General features: G+C 39.4%; 1 protein-coding gene across 19 annotated transcripts in view; it reads right to left on the bottom strand.

Moving 5' to 3' along the window:
* Positions 1 to 24862, bottom strand: part of ZBTB20 (zinc finger and BTB domain containing 20) — a 453552-nt gene that overhangs the window by 262396 nt on the left and 166294 nt on the right. For all 19 annotated transcript variants that reach the window (XM_035541102.2, XM_035541088.2, XM_035541086.2 and 16 more), the window contains one exon: positions 21362 to 21437. The gene's annotated coding sequence lies outside the window, so the exon portion shown is untranslated. The remainder of the gene's footprint in view (positions 1 to 21361; positions 21438 to 24862) is intronic.

Raw genomic sequence — 24862 nt, forward strand, 5'->3', positions numbered from 1 at the left:
CTTTACACTGGCAACAGAAAGGGTCAATTCAAACAATTTTGATCTCTTTAGACCTGTGGATGAATTCAATACAGGCTCTGACAGTCATGTAAGCTGCCTCCCTGGTTTCTCAACTACTTTTTATGCTAAAGGGGAAAAAGATTCTACTGCTGATAAAATTCCCAAAAAGGGTATTTTATCATTTACTAGAGCAGTAGGCTTTGAGAAAAATGTGTAGCTTAGGGGACAGGCAACAAGGTGTTAAATGATTTTTTTCCTCACCCTTGACATGATGATAGTTTAAATATGTGAATATATATATATATATATATAAAAGCAAAACAAAATCAAAAGTCTTCACACGATCATAAGCATGAGTGCACTTTACATATAATCGGATACGGAAAACATTTGCAGAAACAGACCAGAGTGGATAAATCACCTCCAGGTTGGCTAAGTTGCTTTTCAGGATTGCCAGATTGCTGGCATCCCAGGTCAGCAGTGACCAAGAAGAGCTGATGAATGTCCCAACCGGGTGAGAGGAGTAGGGTGATGAAATCATTCAAGTTACATCACAATTAGCGGTTGCCTTCTGCCCTTAAGATATTATTAGCAGCATTGGAAGGACCAGAGACCACAACTGTTAACTCTCCTCCGGCTCTTGCAGAATCTCGGGGGCTTAAATTCAACATCTCTTTAGCCTCCATTTAAAAAGTGGGGCAAGCATGGCCAAAAGCAGTGCAAATATTGATAAGCTTTCTAGTGAATCCCAAAGCAACCTGGCTGATGGCCCTGTGTTATCAGCAGGGCACTCGTCAGTGCCTGGATGAGGAGCCGACCTGTGCTGTTGCAGGGTGTGCTCCACCTCCTGTTTGCTTAGCAGAGGATGTGCTTCCTTCTCCTTCCCGGGGTTCTCAGAGCAACACCTCTCCCTGCTACACAAAGTGACATGCTTTGACAAAAAGGACAGTGAAGTGCCATCAGGCTTGTTGCTGGGGAGGGGGTCATTTTAATTAGAGCTGGCCAGTGGATGAGAGTTTCGGATTCTTCATGGGGACAGAAAAAATAGGTTTCTAGCATGCTAAAAAACAATTAGGTGGCCAAATGCCTTCAGTCCTAAAAACCTGAGGTTTTCAATCTCTGTCACCAAAAATGACCAGAAAATTCTCTTCCAAGTCTTTCTGCTAAACAGAAAAGAGAATATTATGATGAGGTGACACCTTGTCAATAGCATTCTTACCAGCCCTAAAACTAATACAGGAACACGATGCAATTTTCAATTAGAAAGTGAGTCATTTCCCAGTAACTTGCACATCCAAGGAGCAGCCTTGAGATTAAGCTCTTGCCCCTGGTCCTCCATGAGTTGGATTTGACTCACACATTTGAGTGGAATTGCTCCTGCCATTTATAAATATCACCCTACTTTCAACAAATTCTGTTTATGCCATGTGAGGCCTCGGAATATGTGATAACACTTTGTATTCTTTCATTTCATTACTTACTTTTTTCCTAATTTTTCACCTATGTTAAAAAATCATTAGTTCACACAGTACTAGAGCTAGTGGCAGCATGGTTTCTTAGATGTCATGGTATCTATTCTAAGACAACTAGGACCTACAAGTATCACAGAGAGAGAAAAGAGAGAGAAATTCATTTCTCAGAGGAGATAAGAGGCTAAAACAATGTATACAGCAAAGAAAACTTTGAAACAGGCCTTCTGACAAAAGTGTCTATGGTGGTCCCAATAATGTAGTTGTAAGCTACCATATGACCCTCATAACCTGGGTCATTTCTATGCAGGAAGCCCAGGAGCTGTAACCAGGCTGTAGCATGGTGTCATGGACACAAAACTTCACACATCAAAGTAGATGAAAGACAATACACTTAGAATAACACATCTTCATGTTTGTAAGCATACTGAACACCTGAATGCGAACAGAGGTCTTTACAAAAGTGGGTACTTCATGTCACTGGATAATGTAAATAAGGCTTTCCCCACACCAAGCCTACACTCCACCTACATGTATCCTTCTCCTGTTGTAGAGAATCACAATTTATTTTGATCAATATACACTAATTTCTTCCTTTCTTAGTAAGTGACATTATACACTACCCTATGCCCTCCATTATCCTCTTATTTAGAAAAGAAATCATTTCTGTAGTAACTGGCCATAAAACTATTTTTCAGGTTCCCCTGGCATTTTTCCCCAGGGAAGCAAGATCATCAGTGCAGCGGGATGGTTTTAGCAAGGCCACGTAACTAGATGGACTCCTTCATGCTGAAAAATACTCTCTTGGGATTTAAGAGAAGCTGTGCACATCTTCCTTCTGACATTTCTGTTTCTAAAGCAAAGGATTAAACTGAGGGCAAAAGTACTGTACAAATAAAGCGCTAGGGCTACTGCTGCTGGTCAAAGCTGGTTCAGAGATGATTCTCTAGACAGCCTCCTCTGGATAGATCCTGCTGGAACTGAGTCTGCAGTCTGCAATGTTTAAATACTATTCAGAAGCTAAAACACTAGTGACAAACCCAGTTAGGTTTAAAGCCAGATTTCCATTGCAAAACACCCTGCATGCCATCCCTGCTGACAGGCAATGCTAGGCACCGCTGTCAGCTACAGGATACAAAAGGAAGAGGAAGAAAGTAAATGTATTGCAAGTTTAAGACAGAGAGACATACTGCTAACAACTGCTGTCTGATATTCTTCCTCATCCCCAGTCTCTGCCCTAAGACATTGCTCTGATTTTGCAATAAAGAGGAGAATTGGTCTTTGCACAGAAATCTACCCACAGGCTATAACTCCAGGATACCTTGAGAGTATTCATCTTACCCTGTGCTTGGCCTCTTTAGTCATAGGTGCCGAACACAGCAACCCTTTGATAAGGGTGCAGCACAGGGACCATAATCAAACTGTGGTTGTGATTTGCTCTGATAGTCTACCAGCTCACTCTGTGAAAACAGATGGATAGAGATGGAAATTGCAAGTGTTTGCAGGGGAAAGGAGCTGGGAGAAGAGTGAAAGTACAAGATCTCCACGCTAGAAGGGTGGAACAGAGAATCCTAAGTGCAAATCAAATGGTGTGGGTTGCACGGAATACATCACGTGAGAAAAGGAAAATCTGGCTGGAAACAGTCAAGACAGAAAAGATGCAAAGAGGAAAGCAGAGAACATGGAATATAAGAATGATGAGATAAATCCAAATTTGGGGGATAGGTAGGGGAGGAAAGCTTACGCATTCTAAAGACTCTAGCAAAATCAACCAGACTTTACCTCATCTGCACAGGATGTAGTGTCCTCCCTAAAAGCTGCAGATAGATAAAAGCTGTGTTTCCTCTTCCGGTCATTAGCATCTATGTCTTTGCAATAAAATGAGAGAAAACTACTTTTGAGGGCTTTGTCAGCTATTCTTCTTTCTGTACACTATCACAACTTCCCTGGCATGGCCAGAGAAGTATCCAAATCAAGCATGTGTTAGAAAATTTGGATCTTCTCACCTCCTGTTAACGATCCACCTTCAGCTGAGGTCAGAGGTAACAGGACATCACTGCTACCCAACTGGTATACTGTATGCACTGTGAAACAATGCTGGAGCAGGTAATGAACTTCTTGAGAATAAAGCTCTCCATGGTATATTGAAAAAGAAATTGCTACCGACACTCCCTGGTGTCACTCTTCATAAAGGAGGTCAGGGAGAATGAAGGCCTGACACCGACAGAGCAGGAGCACCCTAAATCCTCCCTTTGCTTCCAGTGGGACTCGTTACGAGTTCCCACAGAGCTGTGGGAGCTGAGCCCTACGCCTGTGCAGGACTCATTAAGTGATTTGTATCAGTAAGCTGTGGCCACCTCCTTTGTCTGAAGGAATAGTCCTTCCAAGTCACGGCTGGTATCTCCTGGTGAGGGAGGGAGGGAGGGAACGTTTCACACAGTGGCAGCCCTGCGGTAGCTCTCACATGGGTAAAAATACATTTCTCTCTCACTCGCATGATTCTGTCCCCTCACTGGAACCTCTGCTGGAGACACTCCCAGATCAGTTACAGGTTTTAATTATGAGATGACAGTACTGATGGCTGGCTTTGCTTGAACCGGCATGTGTCACTGAAGCCGATGGGAAATATGTAAGAAAGAGACCCAGTTTAATTAGCCTGAATATTTTACAGTGATTATTTCCTACAAGTGAACCCTCCCACATCTTATTTGTCACCTGTCAGGTCTCTGTTCTTATCCACCACAATCTCTCCTTGCCTCTTAGTGTCATAAAAAAACCAATGGCAAAAATGACAGACAGATGCAAACAAGATTTTGGTAATTACAGCGCTGAGGCTGGTGGTTGTTTGAACATCGTTTTATTTCTTCCAATCAAACAAGTCCTTGGACTTCACAGCCCTGGAGCTTCAGACAGGGGTGAAGCTGATTATATTATGACATTACAGTGCAGACTGGCAGATCAGACAAAGTGGATTTCACTCAGTAATTAAACTGCAGTATCTTTCGTCTAAAGTCCAGGGCAGGATTAATCGAAAGGTAGCTCTTTATCATTGCGATTAGTGCTGGGATTTGAAGAGTGAGTCCACAGATTTCTGATTTGATAGCTAGTCCTGGGTACCAGCTTATCGGTGGCGGCACATCTGTCTGACTTGTAAAAATAGCATGAGGTCAAGATGCATTCACCAAGTTGCACTATTTTCCTTTATTTTATTTTTAGCTGGAGGAAATTCAGATTGATTTAAATATTACAGTGTTTTGTGTCTTTCTTTGGCAGTATGAAGATTTTTATTTAAGACCTCTTAACATTAATTCCCCCCCACCCTAAACTGCACTGAAACTCTAGGTCTGACTCTAAATTTTCTCTGTAGCTTCACTTTTATTCTTCAGGATCCAAAAAGTCCACCTGATCTTGGGAAACAGAACAATTCAAATTTAAAAGGCAATAGCTTTTTAACTGCTCTGAAGAGATCTAGCAAATCAAGTTTCAAGCTTTCAAGGAGCTCCTAAGATTCACTGGATGAAAATACAGACTTAAGATTTTGCTTTTGTGTCAGCATTATGTAAAATTCCTAACATCAAGTGCCAGCTGATGCTTTAAAAAAAAAAAAAAAAAGTTTCCAAAGCTCCTGCTTCTCCTCACAAGTTTTGTAAACACAGAGCTGGGAAATCTTGCAGTGTACAGCTAGACAGTTTCCTTATGTTGCTGGCTGGGGAAACAGCACTCCTGGCACATGCCCTGATTTACTCACTGGAGAAGATTATCTACAGGTGGAAGCAAGGCAGGGAAAAGTAGTGGATATCTCTTCTTCCTTTCTCCTGGAAGTAGGCATTATGTTTAGGAAACAGAAAAAAGCAAATGGAAGAGAAAGAAACAACAACACTACTTCTCCCTCACATCAGCAAAACAGTTAGAATCTGACTTCAAATTCTGGAGATACTCTCTACCTAAAATCTCTTGCAGAGAATGCTGTTTCTGGTTAGACCTAGTGGGAATACCCCAGTAAAAATCCCAACGGCTTGCAAAAGTGTGTGGAGGGTGAATTGGCATTTGCTCTTAGAAAGTCAGAAAAAGAAAGTCAGAAAAGAAAAAAGAAAGTCTTGCTTTACTCTGTTTTGTTTCTTCCACAGAACAGGTACTGTGCCTACCACAGTCTGCATGATTCAAATCTGACTTGGAATTGCTTGGCCCATCTCTACAAAAGGATAATCTCCAAGATGTCCTTTGACATTTTGGCTATAGCGATGTCTCCTCTCATTTGTATGAATCTCCGATGTAGATTACAAAGACCTAAAGCAGGGGCAATCTCTTAATTTCTGCACAAACATTTACTACAAACAGACCCTAATTCTGTTTGGGAACTGGGGCAGTACTGCAATCCAAATAACAAACTAAACAATTCCCTAGGCAAACAAACTATTTTGTTTGCAGTTTTATTGTTATTGTTATTTTTGTAATGGAATTTACAGAGAAAAAAAAAAAACAACAAATGATTCATAACCATTCATTTTAAATCTTGAAAGCTATTTCACAGCTCTCAAAGCCATAGAAGACCCTCAGTAATCCTGCAGCCCAATTCCCGTACAATAAAGAACATAGAATTTCACCCAGTAATTCTTATACAATCCTAATAACTAGTGTCTGAATGAGTACATACCTTTTATTAATGAATACCAACTTAATTTAAGGAGTTAAAGCAGCAGAATATCACAGAATACCTTGGAAATTTAACAAGTACTTTCATTGCCCAAACACTTGTGAGTGTGGAGAGAAGAGAAAATCTAGCCAAGCAAACAGGCAGACAGGCAGAAACATCACATAAATGAACATTGAATAGTGCACTTCTTGGTCAACTAATAAAAACACAGATAAGTAACACAAATACTTCTATGAATGGACGTATGCACAGACAGAAGATAGTTTCGGCAATCTTTGTTTAAATGGCTAGCAAAATATATAATAAAATCCCACTGCTGTACTTGATCTTTGTAGAGATGTGAAGGTACAAATTTTGTTCCCAGTCCTGCTGCTGATACTGTAGTCACGTACTCAACTTGCCCAGGGATTTCAAAGCTGGTATTCAGACCACTAAACTATTCCTCAGACCAAACTGAAAACAAAATGCAAATGAATACTGCCGATCCTAATTTCACACTGTTCCCTTCCTGTCTTTCACTGTTTTCCCCTGAAAATTCTAATGTCTTTTAGAAATACTAACAATCTAATAAGTACCAGGTTTTATTTCTTTTTCCTCATTTCTGAATTTCTGTATGATGTTTTGATCATGATCGAGTGTCTTCCCTCCAATCGTGAGGACTAGAAACATTTTACAAACAAAAACTGAAGATCTGGACATTATCTGTTTACTTCAAGAGTTGAATCTTCAAGGAAAGCACGAGATATTATGACACTTCCAGTAAAACCACAACTATCACCAGCAAAGTAAAATATTAATCTAGGTATACACATCCCTCTGGTTCTCACCTCATGCATAAGCACTGAAATTCCACAAGAAGAGCCCTGTAGTTGTAAGTAGCTCTGGAGAAAAGCTGGTATTGTAACATACCTATGTTTTCACAAAGAGTGCTCCATCAGCAAATGCTTCCCACTACACAGGAACAGACCCTAAAATGCTGAATCCCAGCTTTGGGGACACAGTGGCAAATCTCATATTAATATAAACGAGAGCAAAATTTGTCCCAGTGTAAATACAACCATGTTGTATTTTAGAGTTCCTACCCTAGAGAGAAGGAACTCTAAATAAGTTCTCGTATTTCAGAGAACTACAAATTTCTTCTACCAATCACCAGGAAAAGGGGAAAATACATGCTTTGAAGTATGATACTCTTTGAATTATATCACAGGTGAAAGCTTGGTAAATCCAGCTAGGACAGGAAGAGAAATTCCCAGACATCATTACCAAAAGTAAGTGCAAATGTTCCCCAAACACAGAAGATGCTGTCAGTATCTTGGTTCCTAGGCCATATGTTACTCAGGTGAACTAAATCGATCCAGAAACCTAACCAGGAAGTTACCACAAGGGTTGTAACTGTGATGCACTGATTAAGAATCTGTTTTTCTCAATTGAAGACAACCATAATTACTTTCAGCTGAGTCACTCACACTCTCATAATGTACCCATCCTTAAATGATATTTAACGTAGTATACTAAGCATGTCAAGCATACTTTCCATTAATAACACTTTGCACTTCTATTCTGCTTTTTATCCCAGGAGCCCAAAGCACTTTGTGATCGTGAATTAATCAATGTGACTACCACCTCTGCATCAGAAATAGCTGGCCAGAGCCTACACAATGATCTTGGATGATAGCTGGGGATGTGAACCTCAGCCTTCTTATTGCCTGTCCCAAGTCTTGGCCAGAAAACAAATCACCAAGTCATAAAACTGACTGACAGTTCTTCCCCCAATTCACTGAACACTGTGTACAATCAGAAGAAATTTCTCAGAGCAAGCAGATACCATAAACTTTGCCTTTATCAAGGCAGAATGAATAAAATCAGAAGAATTACAAATAATTGAAAAAAAGCACAAATTATAGTTTCTTAAATGAACACCAACTTTGACAGGGTTATGGTATCTCATTCCACTGCATTATCATTAGGCAGATTTAGAATCTCTTTCTCCTATACCATGCTTAAAGGCAGCAGATAAAACTGTACAGCATGGAACATTAACAGACTAGAGAAAAAAAAAAAAAAACTGATCTTGGTAACCTCAATTCTCCAAATCTGATTCTAAGTGAAGTTTCATGAAGTTAAACCAGACTTGAACATCAACAAAATACAGGTTTCTGCCAAAAGAATCTATAGACTGCCTGCTGGAGAAAGGTTAAAACAGTGTTGGGCAATATTCAAGAGCTCCTCAGATTTCACCACCAAAGAAATCTGTCCTTTCAAGTTCCTGTAAATAGAGCATAAAATCCTGAAGTACCTCACTAACTCTTGATTTGGTCTCTACTTAGGTAAAATACTTACGGAAGTCAGTGGGAGCTTTGCTGGAATAAGGGCCAAGAAGAGAGTTTGTAAAAGACATTATTCTTGTTTTCATGACAGAAAATAGTTGAAGAAGAGTGCAGGAAATGGAAGAAAAAGATTCATACTTCACTGTGTTACTTTTAGTAAGGATAATGTCTTCAAAAAAAAGGGCTCGGGTAACCAAACCAATCATGTCGAATTATAGTTGGTCCCTGACATCATAAATAGCCTTGTATTAACAGCTAAAAAGAAACAATGTCATCCATGACATCTGTAAAATAGGACAAGATCAATATACATTGTGCAGTACCTAAAATTATAATCCAGTTATTTAAAACATACGGTATATCCCTTTGGGTAACATCAGATAATATATGCTTTACCTTCGTACTGGAGAATTTAATAAATTGCAGATATTTAATAGATCCTCTCTTCCTACGCAGATTTCAGTAACATGGACATAAATTCATGTGTTTTTTGTTGTTGTTTGTTTTTTAACTTTTGCTTGATATGTATGGCAATTAACACTGAAGTTACAATACAACAATTCAACTTCTAGTAATTTTTTTTTCAGTGACTAGTAGGCACAAATGCATAGCAACCTGGGAAGTCAAGTCATATTTACACCACTCAGCAAAAGTGCTGAGGGGTTTTTATGCTGTGTCAGATATACTAACGGTTAAACTGTATGCTTAACTATCCATCACACCCAGTGTATAGAGTACACATAGAACGAGCATTTATAGGTAAAAATCCTGACTTAGGTGCTGATCTAAAATGCCAGAGGATCAACAGTGTAATCAATTAATCATGAATGAAATTAACTGGTCTACATCTGACCTCCATTCTTTTATGATACTTAATTCTAATAACTGCTAGGAAAATGATTTCTCCTGAACTATTGCATAGTAGGATTATGATCAATAAATCGCGTGCCAAACGTGGTTACAAATGTGTAAAGTTTGATTTTTAGTTTAAGTTTGATTTTTAGTTTAAATCATTTGCTTAAGCATAGCTTTCAAGTGCCATCATAGAAGCCCTAGGACTTCAACACATCTAGACACATCTAGCAGATATGACTTACCACTTCTGAAATACTTGTCTTTTGAGAAAAGCAGCTGTAAGCCAGGAGTTGTGTCTTAACACATCTCAAATTGTACCAAGAACCTATGTTTAAGCAACTGAAGTGGCCATTTACTGTACAGACAGTTAGTGCACGTGTATTAAGCTGTAGCTTTCCATCTATTCGTTGCTTTCAAACCTTCTTATTCTCAGCACCAATGTAAGAATATAAAATTCCTTCAATTTCTGGCCAAACATACATAAAATTAGATATTAATGAAAAACTCTGCTCACAAAACTCCCTTTTATGTCCTCCATGTCTTGGCTCAGGAAATTCACACTATCTCTGCAAAGTAAACTTGCTATAACACACAAAATTTCTTTTGACTCTGGCATAAGCTGGAATTCTAAGGAAGAACATCAGTTTTATATTTTATAAAAACATTGAGCTCAATCCTGACAGAAGTTCACAAACAAAAACCCTGACTGCACAAATTGCGTTGGACTGCATTCCCCCTGTCTCTTGAATTTTCCGTTCAAGAGCATGAGATTGGATTTTCTGGACTAGCTCCTGAGTCTATGCAAGCCTTTTACACCAGCCAATGCACTTAACCCACTGATTTCAAATGTTTGCCCAGATTCCGTAAGATGGTATTGTTTGCTCGTTCTCACCTTCTGTCTTCACGTACTGCAAAAGCTACTGGGGAGACCAGCTGATACGAAGAGACTTCTATCAAAAGAAACCAGAAGTACCTCTCTGTAAGGCTCATCCAGTGTGTCGTCAAATTTCAAAATATGAATTTAAAAATACAGAGACATATCTGTATTTATTCAAGATCTCACAGAGATTGCAAATACTGTTAGACTAGGGTTTTAAGGCAAATAATATCATCTGCTGTCTCTGTTTCACTTCTTTAAAAAAAGGAAGCCCAGCACTGATAGAAGCTTTCAAGCTGCAGTTTATATTCTTATGACTCTACAGATTTTATTTCACCCATACTTGCTTTTTTCACTGGCAGTGGTGGTGTTTTTAGTTGGCTGTATTTTCCCCAGTATGTCCATTAAGAACAAGACTTTTGGTTCAGAGCACTGAAAGATTTGGTAGTGTAATGTGCACCCACAAAGGAGACATGGGTTTGGATTGAAAGCAACCTCAGGGACCTTGGTCAGTGAAGTACAGACATATCATAACCACACATTTATTGAAATGGGAGACTCCTCATGCAGACTGTTACCGTTGAATTCTTGAGTGTTTTTCTTTCAGAGACTTTGAATACCGTCTTTGAAATCTACAAGAAATCAAATTAGGACTCCTGGGTTCCATTTCCAGCTTGCCACTTACCCATGATAGGATATTTGGCAAATCATTTAACATAAATATGCTTCAGTTTACAGAGCTGAAATACTGCACATGGGTGTAGTAAGACTGATGAAAAGTACTATAACAGTATTATTAAAGTGCTTTCTCCCAGATTCTTAAAATTCCCTATCAAAGGTTCTCTTAACTCTCCTTGCTTAATTTTAAAGCCTACTCATTTTCTTAAGAAACTCCTTTTCAGAGGACAAAATTCTTGGAATGTCTAAAGATTTCCTTGCAGACATTTGTACAAGATTTTAGAATAAGGCTAAATATGGTGCCAGTAGACTAAAATGATTTATGAAATGATTGCCTTCAAGTCCCAACAGAGACCAGCATAATATGCTAGTATCTCTTTACATGTCTTTATCTACTTTAGCTATAGTTCTGGGTACATGTGAGAAAGGACAGCTGTTTGATTCTCTGTCGCCTCAGTCCTGCCACAGAAACCATTCAGTTTGTTCTGTGCTTGGGCTCTGCTAAGCAACTATTGGTTTGTGTATTTTTTTCAAACAAATGACATATTTTAAATTCAGTCTTTTAATGTGCAAATTTATGTTCACCAAAACCCTGAGGATCAGATCTAGCAGATTAGAAGTACTAAGGGGAGTTGGGCTACATCAATTAATATTTAAGAGAAAACAATAAGTTCATGTACAGCCAATTTATCAATAGTGTACAGTACCCATGCTGAAACAACTGACGCAACCACTCAGTGCTAACTTTTACTCATACTATATGTAAAAGTAGAAAGAGCTCATAAAATGTAAATGCTAACCATTTAGGAGCTAATAAGAAGTCTCATTATTATAACTGTGTACCAGGTAAGAAATGTCCATCTTACCAGTATCTTTACTATCTTTGTCTTTGACATGGACTGTGGGATTGAGTGCACCCTCAAGCAGATTTGCAGACAACACCAAGCTGTGTGGTATGGTCAACGCGCTGGATGGAAGGGACGCCATCCAGAGGGACCTTGAGTGGTGGGCCTGTGAGAACCTCATGAAGCTCAACAAGTCTAAGTGCAAGGTCCTGAACCTGGGCCAAGGCAATCCCAAGCACATACACAGGCTGGGTGGAGAATGGATTGAGAGCAGCTCTGATAAGGACCTGGGGGTGATGGTGGATGAAAAGCTCAACGTGAGCTGGCAACATGCACTTGCAGCCCAGAAAACCAACTGTATCCTAGGCTGCATCAACAGAAGTGTGGCCAGCAGATCGAGGGAGGTGATTCTCCCTCTTTACTCTGCTCTTGTGAGACCCCATGGAGTACTGTGCTCAGCTCTGGGGCCCCCAGCACAAGAAGGACATGGACCTATTAGAACAAGTCCAGAGAAGTGCCACAAGGATATCAGAGGGCTGGAGCACCTCTCTCCTGTGAAGAGAGGCTGAGGGAGTTAAGGGTTCTTAGGCCTGGAAAAGGAAAGGCTCCAGGGTGACATTATAGCGGCCTTCCAGTGCTAAAGAGGGCCTACAGAAAAAAGGTGAGGAAGGACTCTCTGTCAGGGTGTGTAGCGATAGGACAAGGCGTAATAATTCTAAACTAAAAGAGGGTGGATTTAGATTAGATATTGGGAATAAATTCTTCGCTGTAAGAGTGGTGAGGCACTGACACAGGTTGCCCAGAGAAGTTGTGCATGCCCCATCCCCAGAACTGTTTAAGGCCAGGTTGAACGGGGCTTTGAGCAACCTGATCTAGAGGGAGTTGTCCCTGTCCATGGCAGGGGGGTTGGAACTGGATGGTCTTTATGGTCGTTTCCAGCCCAAACATTTCTATGTCTCCATGGTGGTCTCACAACCTGCAAAGGAGCATAGTGCCCCCATTTTACATACAGAACCAAAAAAGCTAGGACTAACATTTCTAGGACAACTCCCTAATTTCAGTTATTCAACTCAGGGCACCATACAGAAGAATTTCAGCTGACAATTTTTAACAGTTTACCATCTTCATCCAGACTTTCTTTGTAATCTATGAACAGAAGTGAGCCCTTACCTGAGAGTATTTCATATGCCTTTCATTGTGATAGGGCGAATCACACCTCTAAGTACCTACTGTTCTCCACCCAACTACAACTGTAGTTGAAATGAGGAGATAAGATGGAGGGTACCTGCACCATACGCTACTAACGCTGGAGAGAAGATCATTCGACCTGGTTTTCAGAAGCTCTGAGCATCTGACAGTTAATGAAATCCATAAAAGCTACAAGTGCTTAGCCCTTACTTGAGCTAAAGATGTTTAAAATAGAGATTTCCAGAATTAAAGCACAATAACTGGAAGATCACGTTGTGAATTCATTAACACTTTGTTAATTCAAAACATTAACGTCATAAGCATAAGGTTAGAGCTTTACTGCTCCTGCAGTCATTTTCTTTAGATGACGTCATCTCTTCAGCTACAAGTAATACAAAAATCAGACTGGCCATGAGGAAGTCTAATGTTCGATGTTCCACTACAGACACCATCATTTTAACCACAACAGGACTTTTAGTGCTATCCTACCAGGAAAACCTTCTGATTAGCTTTTCCATTGTGATAGCACACACCGTTATCTGCTGTAGGGCAAGGGCATTCTTCAGCAAGCAGGACTGTCGCTAAATGTGATTCTGAGGTTTTCATGGAAGTTGTGCAGTTGCCTCTCTTGCTCTTTACAAGTATTCTTTTTCCTCCTTCCCTCTTCAGTGAAAAAAGAAATCTGATCTTCACAGATGGAAAATTAAGTATTGCCAGGATGGTCAATATACCCAACAGCCATTCAAACTGGCCTGATAAATGAAAGCATTTAAATAGTTGCAACCAAAATAAGCAACAGAAGGTGGGAAAAGAAATGCATAATTATTCCAGCTAGTGGGGTACTGTTTGTTATACCAACTGGAGCATCACACAGTACACAGAACACAGACTACTACTAGCAATAACAATATTTTTGCATGCTTTAATATCTGCTTACTAAATCACAGGTACATGTGGTATCCTAAATTAGAAAGAGTATAAATTAGCCTAGTTTCTGCCATGAAAGTGTCAGCATTGTCAATCAGTTGTTCAAACCCCACAGGCAAGAAGATTGCTCAGAAACGTAAAATGGCCAATCTAATCACAACAATGTGATCGATTTAAATTTACTCCACTCCCTACATGATGTATATATGCTTGCTGGGTGTGCATGTTAGAAATACTAGAGAAGAGGTAAACAAGATTATATAAAATTAACAGAATCACCTTTCTTTCTCATATGGTCACCCTGACCTCCAACGGTCAAGTTACTACACCAAGTAGCAAAGAATTGGCCACAAAGTAGTGGAGGAAAGGTCTTTGTGGCTGTCCTTTCTTTCCCCTTCACTAAGTGACTTTTCAGGGACTTTCCTGCATGTTAAGCATCTTTTTTGCATTGCTTAATATTGTTATTAATAATTCATATTTTTGTCTTTCTCCTCTCACTCTGACAACTTTTATTTTTAATCAATGGGCATGTGTCAAATTGCTTTGTTATTTATTTATAATGTAAGCTGACAAAAGAATGGGATATGTGGTATAAAGCTGAGAGTGTTTCTTTCCTATGGTTGATATCCTCAGTAATAACTGTGTGTCTTCTTCTAATCAGTATGGTCTAAAAACTAATTTTGCCACAAATAATGGAGGACATATTTAATACAAATTTACAACTGTACAACTGCATGTCTCTACTCTGTCTCCATATTCACGTACTGAAATAAAAGACAAAAAATTTAGTTTTATTTGTATGCATGCACACTTTCTTTGGGAAAGAAAAGGAGTAAAGCTCACAAAGGTGTTACTAGCAATGTACCAAATACTTATACACTTATTCGGACAGATGTATTACTCAGATCAATGCGTACTGGTCCCCCAATATATCAACAATTTTCATGAGCTGTTTATGGCAGAAATCAGTACCGCTGTTTCCAGCTAACAAAAAACACACAGAATCACTAACTTGCCTGACTAGAGAAGTCACCAGCACAAAACATACTTCAAACAGTAGCCCACCTTGCCATAAAGCTAGAAAAACAACAAAACATTTCCTCACTGAACATATGAAAAGCAAGCTGTTGATTACAACTGGCTTGCATATTGCATACTTGTGATTTGAGTCTTAAAAAATATTTTATGCACACACATTTTACCTTGACTGCTACTTGAGAACTCATCTAGTTACTTTCTAGAATTCTTGTTTTCACAAATAGCTCCAGCTGAATAGAATTTAATGTTGTTACTGTCTTGGTGTATCCCAAGGCAGAAGAAAACCCCATCTGGACTGTAGGAATGGTTTGGTGGTGCTCAGGACTGTATTCAGCAGCAATGTTTACATGGGTAGTGTCATACAGGGTATAGTCATTTTAAAATAAAGGAATGAGGAAGGCGAAGGATTAGTCACACTTTTTTTGGATGTAAAGGATCCTGTGCCATGCAACTCCTAATTCAAAAGAGGGCATAGACTGAGGTTGTCTCCTTAGACTCCTTCTGCCTGAAAAGCTCCTGCTTCCCATTTTCCTATAGTTACCACCACTATGCATGTTGAACACTCAGTGGGAACCCTGTTTGAACTTTTTATTTCAAAGTGTAGGGAGAGGGTTGGTGCAATAAAGTGACATCCCTTCATATCACATGCCAAGCACAATGTATTATCAGTGGATGCTAAGTCCAGCAGAGTTATCTGTTACAGCTCTGAAAGCCAAGCAAGTGACACAGCACGGCAAAAATCTCAAAGCAACCATATGGGCTGGCCAGCGTATTTGAGAAGGTACGTCAAAGAAAGCAAGGTAGAGGATTATGTTGTTAAAGCTGTGGTTTGAGGGAGGGAAGAATTTACTTTGATTTTTAGAATAAACTGCCATAGTCTACATACACACATTTGATTTTATTTTCAAGTTAGCTGGTGTTTCATTCTGTTTTAATTAATCCACCATGGAAGGGAGAATAAAAACTGAAGCATTTTCTTTGATGTTATCCTAGCCTTAATGCTTTCTTTCAGTGCTTTCTTCACCACACACATCATGCTGAGAATAAGCATGGCATTCAGAATGATGATTTGCCCTCCTGATTTACAACTCCGGGATACAAAGAATGCAAATGCCTATTTCTTACGAGTAAAGACCTGTTGGTAGCCTGATCTCTCCATCCCCAGCCTCCTTTTGATACAGTTATCGGGGAACTCAGAATCCATCATGACACTAACAGAAGTGGACAGTTGACGTATTTCTGCCACTAACATCACTAGGAAGTGAATTGCACTTCTATGAAATAAGAGACCATTCAGATTCTTAGTGACAGAGAAAATAGCGGCCGTTTAACATACTGCCACGTACAGCATCTAGATGACTTCAGAATTGGAAATCATGGCCCAGGGAGAGGGACTGAAGCAGTCCAAACCTCGTGACACTGCTGAGGAATTAACCCAAGAAACCAGCCTGAGATTTCTGACCTCAGAAGGCTAGACAGTGTTCTCTTCACATACCTTCTTCTCCCAGGAGAACCTCACAAAATTAGCTTTATATTTCTATTTGTGTTACAAGCTAGGAATGGCATAGGCAAGAGCAAAGGATTCTTGTCTAGTATACTTCACAAGTTTATGGATTTTAAAAGGCCAGAGACAAAACCCACTGGATGCACAGACAAGCTATGTTGCAAGACAATTGAAAACACAGCAATTTTGAAATGAGGACAGTGTGCTGGAAAGCACTAGCTCTCCTTGAATAAGAAATAATGCCCATTTCTGTACATTGTCTTCCCAAACCTGATTCAAGAATACAAAAGTGAAGGTGGGTGAGTTATTCAGTTGTTGGGGTGGGTTTTTTTGTTTAATTTTATTTTTGTTCATTTTCCTACACATGAACCTGCTTTTATTTAGGGGTGAGATTTTCACAATATTCAATACTGGTATAATTCACTTTAAGTATATGGTACACCCCACATTGACTTCAGCAGACATAAAATAAAGTCATTGCTGACTTTTGAAAAGCTTACGATAAAATCAGACAAACAAATCTAAAATAATCATTTAATGACAGCATATACATGATGTTTATGGGTGGTCCTGTCTTTTCTCACCATGTATTTTTCATTTCCTACCAGCTGAAGCTTCTCTTTTCTGTTATAACATACTTGACTTACAGATGCAGTTGCATACTGAAATGATATAAAGGTATAAAGATATAAAGAAGGTTAATTGGAGAAAGCCACAGGTATTAGAGTTAAGTGTTCAACGTATACTCATACATACATATCTATACAATACAATCTGCCAGTATCATTATGTAAATACAGTTTAAAATGCTACTTGGTTTTTGTTCAGTATAAAATCTACTAGAAGTGAAGAAAGGCACGCTTGCCCTAGCGGACAAGTGACACTACCTACGATTACTGATTTGATGAGTTGGCTCTTGGGATGAGGGAGTCAAAACAACTGGATCATCTGAAGTATCACACATCATTGCAACAACAAAAATCAGATTGAATTATAAACAGATGTGCATGCTTCCAAGGACTATGGATCTTCTGACTTAGAGAGGAAAAGGTCAGGGCATCTGGTTTTTCTTCCTCAATTGCCACTTAATTTGGTGTGTGGCTTACTTTATTTCTCTGTGTCTATTTCCAAATTCCTGAATAGGAAATGCCAGTTGTACACAACACAAACACCCTGAAGTGTTGTGGTGTATTTTATTCAAGGTCTTTTGAGATCTCCTGAAGAGGCATGCTATCAGGGGATTAAGTATTGATCACAAAACAATTTGAGGTTTTCGTGTAAAAAATAATGGTATTATTACTGATGTGAAACCAAAGAAAGCTTATCTTTTTATGTAGTCACTTCCAAAGTATTTACTTCTACTCTACAAGCCTGCCTTATGCAGTATGTGTATTCTGAAATTAAGTACACTAAGAGGCAAGTCTTCTGATCACATATACACCATGAACCAAATTTAATCCTGCCTCATAGACTGGTTGGATACTTTGACCTTCAAGAGGTGTCAATCAAGACAGAATTTATCTCAGTACCTTTCTCTGCCAAAGTTTTCCACAATCTTGCTCATGTGTTTTATAGTAATACTTTCTTTTTCCCTGTTCATTAACTATTACAATAAAATATTCACATGACAGATTTTTGCCTCAGTTTTCCCACAGCAATCATATTTCCTCACCCAAGAGGATGTCAGGAAGCTTCATTAATTGTTTCTGAAACATTTACAACTTTTCATGGAAAAAGGTAAAGCATCCGTCTCCTGAAGGAGAAAAATAATTTCCAAATGGATGAAGCATCTCAGCTCCCCTCTGCAGCGCACATGTATTTTTGTTCTTCTCTCAGAGAGAAAGAATATGAGACACAGATGTTATAATCAGTTTGTCAAGTTCACACCTATTATCTGAAGAACAGAACTTATGTCTTTTCCCCTTCAGTTGCAGTCTTTAACCTCAAAGCAATGCTTCATGGTTAAAATACCTCTGGATCTGGTGACAGACCAGAGGGTATCTGAATTAAACAAATCATCCCATAAGCAACAGCAGCAGCGAGGCTTGGCTTCCTTTGGATTTGGTTTTAATTTCTCCCCCTCTCCCAGCCACAACATCCCCAGCTATGACTGCCCTCCCCCACTTCTCCCTCCCATGCGCTTTCGTGCTTCCCTCTGGTCAACGCTCGCAGCCCCTCCAACTCCCTCCTCCATCCCTAGTGGCAGGACACCCAGGACATGCTGAAGGGCACAAGTGCTAGCTCCGAGGTCAGTTTGGGTGAGCTGACTGGCCCTGGTGGCAGGACGACCCTTGTGTGCATCCTGAGTGCAGGCTGTTACCCGGAGTTGTTGCAGTCCACAGTGGTTACCCCATGTGAAATAGAAGCCCACTTACAAAGAAATTACCTCCTGGCAGCAGCTCACTTGAGCTGATCTTATGTAAGAGTTGCTTTCATTTATTTTAAAACAACAAAAAAAACTTTTAAAAGCTGAATTGGAGGAATGGATATTAAAAAAAAAAGCTGTAAGATTTCTAAAAGAAAAAAAAGCCTAAGATAAAAGCATCAGTAGTTGATGCAAACAGGTGAACATGCTAAAAAAAAAAAAGGAAAACAAAAAGAAAAAAAGACCCTGAACTTTAAAACATATCACCAGGGATACCACAAGGGATGGTTGCCACTAATTTAAAGATTGTATTGCCCCTTTCCAGAGGGTGCATTTATTTTCTTTCTTTCTATGTATCAGGACAGTAGATGTATTTTCACACCAGGTTAAACTATTGCTATCAAAATGATAGGTTAGGAATGAGCTCCACATGTATGCACTGAAAAAGTTATTTTCTGCAAACTGAAAAACGGGGATCGATGCTCAGAAGAGATTAGGGATATCTCAGGAGCAGAAAAGGGAAAAAAAACAACATCAGAAAGCTAGGTCTTCACAACAGGAAGCCGTAGGAGGCTTGGGGTGGATACTAAGCCACTGTTTGCTGAGGACTTGAATTAATGTATTATGGCTCTATAACGATCAATTCCAACGAACATATCCAGACTGAGATCCTCTAAAGGAACGATCAGCACTGGCTTACAGACTTGAAAGCAAGAAAGCATCATACAAATAGTATTCTGTCTTCATGCATCATATATGCACTTTACATCCTGCCTCCTACAGGCAAACCAGACAAGTCCTATGTAAAATAAAGATCTACCGTGTTTCACTTGTTCTGCCTGAGATTTCCTCATCTGATTCCAGCCCCGCGGTCACCCACCACAGTACAGACTCCTTGCACAGCAGTGCTTCAGCTTTTCACCCATCCTGTGGTCCTTTGTGCCAGGCACAGCTGGACAGCTTGTTCTCCTGTCTGCTAAGCACATTGCTTACATCCATTGCCCAGAGCAGGGTGGAAGCCATGGCCCTGTACTGCAACATTCCAACGTCCCCATATTGAAATTCCTTGCAGAAGTAGGACACACTATATCAGTGGAACACTGTGGCTCCTCAGCTGCCATGGGGCTGTCACATGCTGTCTCCTTGGCTATCCTGGATCATGACCTAAATCATGTACATTCTTCAAACCCCTCTACGAAGTGACCCCAATGCATAGGTCTCATGTGCTGAGCCTGAAAGCAAACAGTACATTTGGGGAACCTTGGATTTATTTCAAAAGAGATGAAGTCCTTTTCCAAGAGAAACAGGAACATTAAAGCCTTTGTAATGGAAACAGTGAGACATGGGCTTCAGACTGATCAAGCTGAAGCAATCTTCAAGGCAATCTTTTGTCACAAATGAGGAATATTTTCACTCCCCACCCCTTAGCAGACCCCTGTGATATATTTTATTTCCTTTGCAACTGGCATCAACTCATTTTCCAAAGTCAAATACATCTACCTTCCTTGTTTCTCTCTCTTGGGACTCTTTGAAAGAGAAGGAAAACATCAAGACTAGACTGCGTTGTGGGATTTAACATGTCAGGAGAGAAACAACAAAGAACACAATTATAAGAATGATACGTAATACAAAATAAACTGGGAAAAGGGTGAGACAAAGAAAGTGCAGCTGAATCATCTGAGCTATAGCTGCAGAGATCCCTGCATAAATCCCCGTATAATTTGCCCTATCACAATCACTTGGTTTAGGATTCTGCTGTACTCCATTTCACCACTGTCTATCATTCACACACATAAAACCAGTGCTGCTTTGAGCTACTCTACTCCTTGATTATAAAAAACCTTCCTTCCCCCAAACCCATCTGCCTGCCAGCTCAAAAATCCCTGGTAAATCCACCACATGGTATCACCTCCTCACAGCACTTAGAGCTGCAAGTCATGTCCAATCACCATTTATCCATCTCACTTCAGGCACCATTTTGTGAAGACTGACTCACTCCACCATGTCCTTTACTTCTTAGAGTACTAGGTAATTTGTCCTTTGCAGTAGCATCCATTTTGTCTACCTGATTTCCTCTCTTCTTGGAATTTCATGAGGTCACATCAGTTCTATGTCACAGGAGAGTACTCGAACTGTTACAAGGGGAAAAGTCACCATGGAAAGAATAAATGTCTTCATAAAAGGACACTATCGCTGCCTGTCATCTATTTACATTTCAGATGTCATCACACAAGGCTGTCGAAACTCTAGCAGTTTTGGACAGTAGCTCTCATTCTGTGTTACTGACATCTCCCTAATAGGGCGTGTTTGTGGCATTTCTCTGGGTTTCTTGCATCATTTGTACACCATTCTAAGTACAATCCTAAATGTAATCATTCTTCTGCTGTCCTTCAAAGCTCCTTTCTATCACTGGCCACCTTTCACATCCAAGGTTAAAGAAGCTCTCTGGAACTTCTGTTAGCTTGAATTTTTCTGTTGCTTCATAGGAAAAGAATCACATAGTAACTCGAGCAATGCTTTAAATATGCAGAAAAGAAGTAACACCTTTATAATGAAAAGGTGAGCCTTCTAGTGAGAGAGTTCACTTTCTAGTAGCAATGTGCAAAGAAACACTAAAGCCTCATTATTACTCACAGCTATAGGGAGATCTCCTTCAGCTCAGTCGATGATTGTGTGGAACCAAAGGACCAGGACCACGAAGGCAATTTGTCTGAAAATAGGAAAAGGAGAGCAATCTTTTATTTAAGAATATCATGTATTTGCAGTTGGCTACAGTATTTTCTCCATGAAGACTCCATCTTTAAAACAAATGCAGAAAAAAAATCTCCGTTACTTTTTTCTCTCTCAAATGCTCAGAAAGTTTTCCATCCAATTCATCTTCTTCATTTCAACTTTTCAAAATGTTTTATAGATCGCATGACTTGTTTTTCCAATTTTTATGAACTTTGTTCCAACCTGATGACTAATGGAAAAATCTTTTTATGGAAAAATTGTGAATGTGATGTACCAGATTCCATAACTCTTGGAAAAACTTTTGCATCAGACTATCTATAATAGTCTCTCATACCTGTATTCATTGCTTTTTAAAATGTGATTATGATTACTGTGAATTTGTTTTCTAATAGACTAAATACACACTTTCCTTGCAATCTAAAATTTAAAGACTTGAATGCTTGCATAAGGACCAGGTTCACTATTTGTTCCTTCCTAATTTCTCACGACTAGATAAAATTCTGATTATTCTCTTGGTTTCCTTTACCTTTACTTTTCCCTGAAATGAAAGACCCTATTTCTCTCGTACTTAGATTAGAAGGCTAGAAGTCAAGGTCTCTATCTTTTCCTCCACCAGCACTGTAAGAGTCATTTTGTCACCTTGTATAAATTACTTGCTTCTGCAAGGATAACTCTTGTGATCTCTAGAGAAAGGTAACACCACAAAGTCCTCTGGCATCCCAAGATCAAACGTGTTTAAAGCACCCATGACAATGAAGCGCTCCCAGTCCTGCACTACGGCCCATATTCAGTAAGCACAGGCCACAGATTTCACTTGGACAGCTCAAGCTTAAAATCACAAAATTAGAGCCTAATGACTTTATTAATAATATTATTAATAATGAAGCATTTATATTCTCTGGCCATTTTCATTTCAAATTGGGATTTATGGTAACGTGAACGAAACCCCAAATAAATTGCATCTGAAGTTATCAATAGCTCACAGAAGCCCAGCTCCGTCAAAATGTGAGGAACTCAAAAGGTGCGGATATAGCTTCTTAACCACTTGAATGCTGGCTCTATTTTTTTGACAATCCTGTATTTAACCTGTAAGTTAGGAGACACAGGACTAGGAAGAAGTATCGGTAGTGGTGTGATTTTTCCTTCTTTACTGGCGACCTACATGTGGTGTTTTGCTTGAGGCATTAAATACATCCCAGAAACACATTTGAGTTGCCTCAGTATCTAGTGTTTCAACAGTGATATACTTCTCCTTCCTTATCTTTTCCCAATACAGAGTTCACAATGGTCTGTAGAAGCATACATTCATTATTCCTCAGCTAGCATTCTGCTTTTTTGTGGAAAATAGACCTAAACAGAGTTGTGCAAATTACTTGGCTGGTCAACAACCACAACAGAACTCAATGCAGCTCTCTACCTTTCAGCACTCTGCTTCATCCATAAAGCTTAACTTGTTCTTAGCAATAGATTGCTTCTTTCAGCATACAAATGTTGTCCCTGCATCATCTACCACAAATACAATTTTTAAATGTATGCATTTGGGTTCTTTGAGTCCACCTTCTCACTGTTTCTCCTTTCTTCCTGACTTGTCTGGAAATAAGATTTCTTTGCATTGCAGAATCTGAATAGGGAGCTGCACCTGTTAGCTCTGTGATACCTCAGGGCTCTCTAGTCAACCATCTGCTTTTCAAAAGCTATGTTATTTCTTGGGCAAGCAAGATGACAGTAAAGTATGTTTTATCGCCTTAATGCTGAACGTGATCATTTACCCTGTAGTATAACGTACCAGGCCATTCAGAAGTTTTATTAAGGAAGAAAATTCGAGGTGAAAGACAGAGAGGGGAAAGAAGAGGAGGGAAAAGGGTCACAGGGATGAACTGAGAGGAAATGAATGGGAATAAAACTAGCTTGCTTCCAACAAAAGTCAACTTGATATGCTCTACTTGGACCCAAGGACTTATTATTACATATTTCTATAACATGCTTCTATATAGTTGCAGAAATAAAAATAATCTGGTAAAAATTCAACAATCTAAACTGAAAAAATCTCGATCCAGACATTTTAACATGACTTCTCATCTTGAATTAGTGCCTGAAATTCATCTCTTTCGATTGAATGAAGTCTCAGAGCGCCACCCAGGCTTTGCCTGTTTTTTCCAGGAAGAGTAGACCAATGCCTGATTCATACTTCCATTATATCACAATTGTGCTTTTGTTTGGCATCCTCTCATCTCTTGCAAGTCACTTGCAGATGGTCTAGAAGCCACAGAACAAGCTGTACTTCCTTTTGATGTCAGCCATCACCATCTTGTGGAAGCCTTCCAGTTTACTACACACAAGGTACAATGATCACTCTCCACAGATCTCTCTTCTGACTTTAAAAAAAACTTTTCATAGGATTCTGTAGCTAGCCTTTCCTCAGCTATCAGGTTCCTATTATTATCAGGAATAAAGAAATAACTCGCACCGCTTTCATCTCACAAGGCATGATAAGTTCACAGCACCCAACTCAGGAAAAGGAGACAGGGATTTTGTGGATTGCTTGGTGCCTCATGCAGATTGGTGGTCCAAAGGGAATACTTCGGAGAATACTATAATGCTGTTACGTAAGTTGGTGTTATGCCATCCCTCTGGATTTTGCTGTCGACCCTGATCACCCTGTCTCAAATAGGATGTAAAAGAAGCAAAAAGGGTTCAGAGAGTAAAAAGACTCATTAAAGCCCTCAAGAGTCTTCCATATGCAAAAAGTTTAGAAAGCTTCAAACTGACAGAGAAAATGAAAAAGACTGAACATAGGAGAAGTGATACAAATGTAGCTGCATAGAGAAAATAAAATAAATCTGACCTCCCAAGAAAAGAGGGGACAGTCATTAAAACTAAAAGGCAGAACATTAAAACCAATAAAAGGATTATTATTTTTTTATCCACATACTATACAATTAACTTGCAGGACTCTGCACCCAAGACAGCAGAAGGGCCAAGATTTTATGAGGGTTTGAAAAAGGACTAATTATTGCCATACTAACGATAATAAAAACATAATAATAATATAATTGTAGAAATAATTATTAGCAGTAGTCAATAAACAAAATATCCACAATTATGGTACAATAAGGAGTGAGGACTGAAAACTGCCCGTGTTTAAAGACAAAAGGCAACTTCAATTTGATACCTGTTAAGGAGAAACTACCCCTGTGGGAAAGGTTAAATCACTTACTCTTTAGCGGAAATTCAGCAATTTTTTTTTGGAAGGACCTGATACTGGGTTCTGTGATGCTAATGGTGTAGCTTTCCAGAGTTGTGTGTGAAATGCATAATGCTCATCAGTCCAGTGTTCAACTTAAATACCCCACATGACAGAATCTGTACAACCAAAATCAGATCCTTGTAAAATCAAAGAAC

The sequence above is a fragment of the Cygnus atratus genome, chromosome 1 (genome assembly GCF_013377495.2).
Source record: "Cygnus atratus isolate AKBS03 ecotype Queensland, Australia chromosome 1, CAtr_DNAZoo_HiC_assembly, whole genome shotgun sequence".
Classification (NCBI taxonomy): Eukaryota; Metazoa; Chordata; class Aves; order Anseriformes; family Anatidae; genus Cygnus; species Cygnus atratus.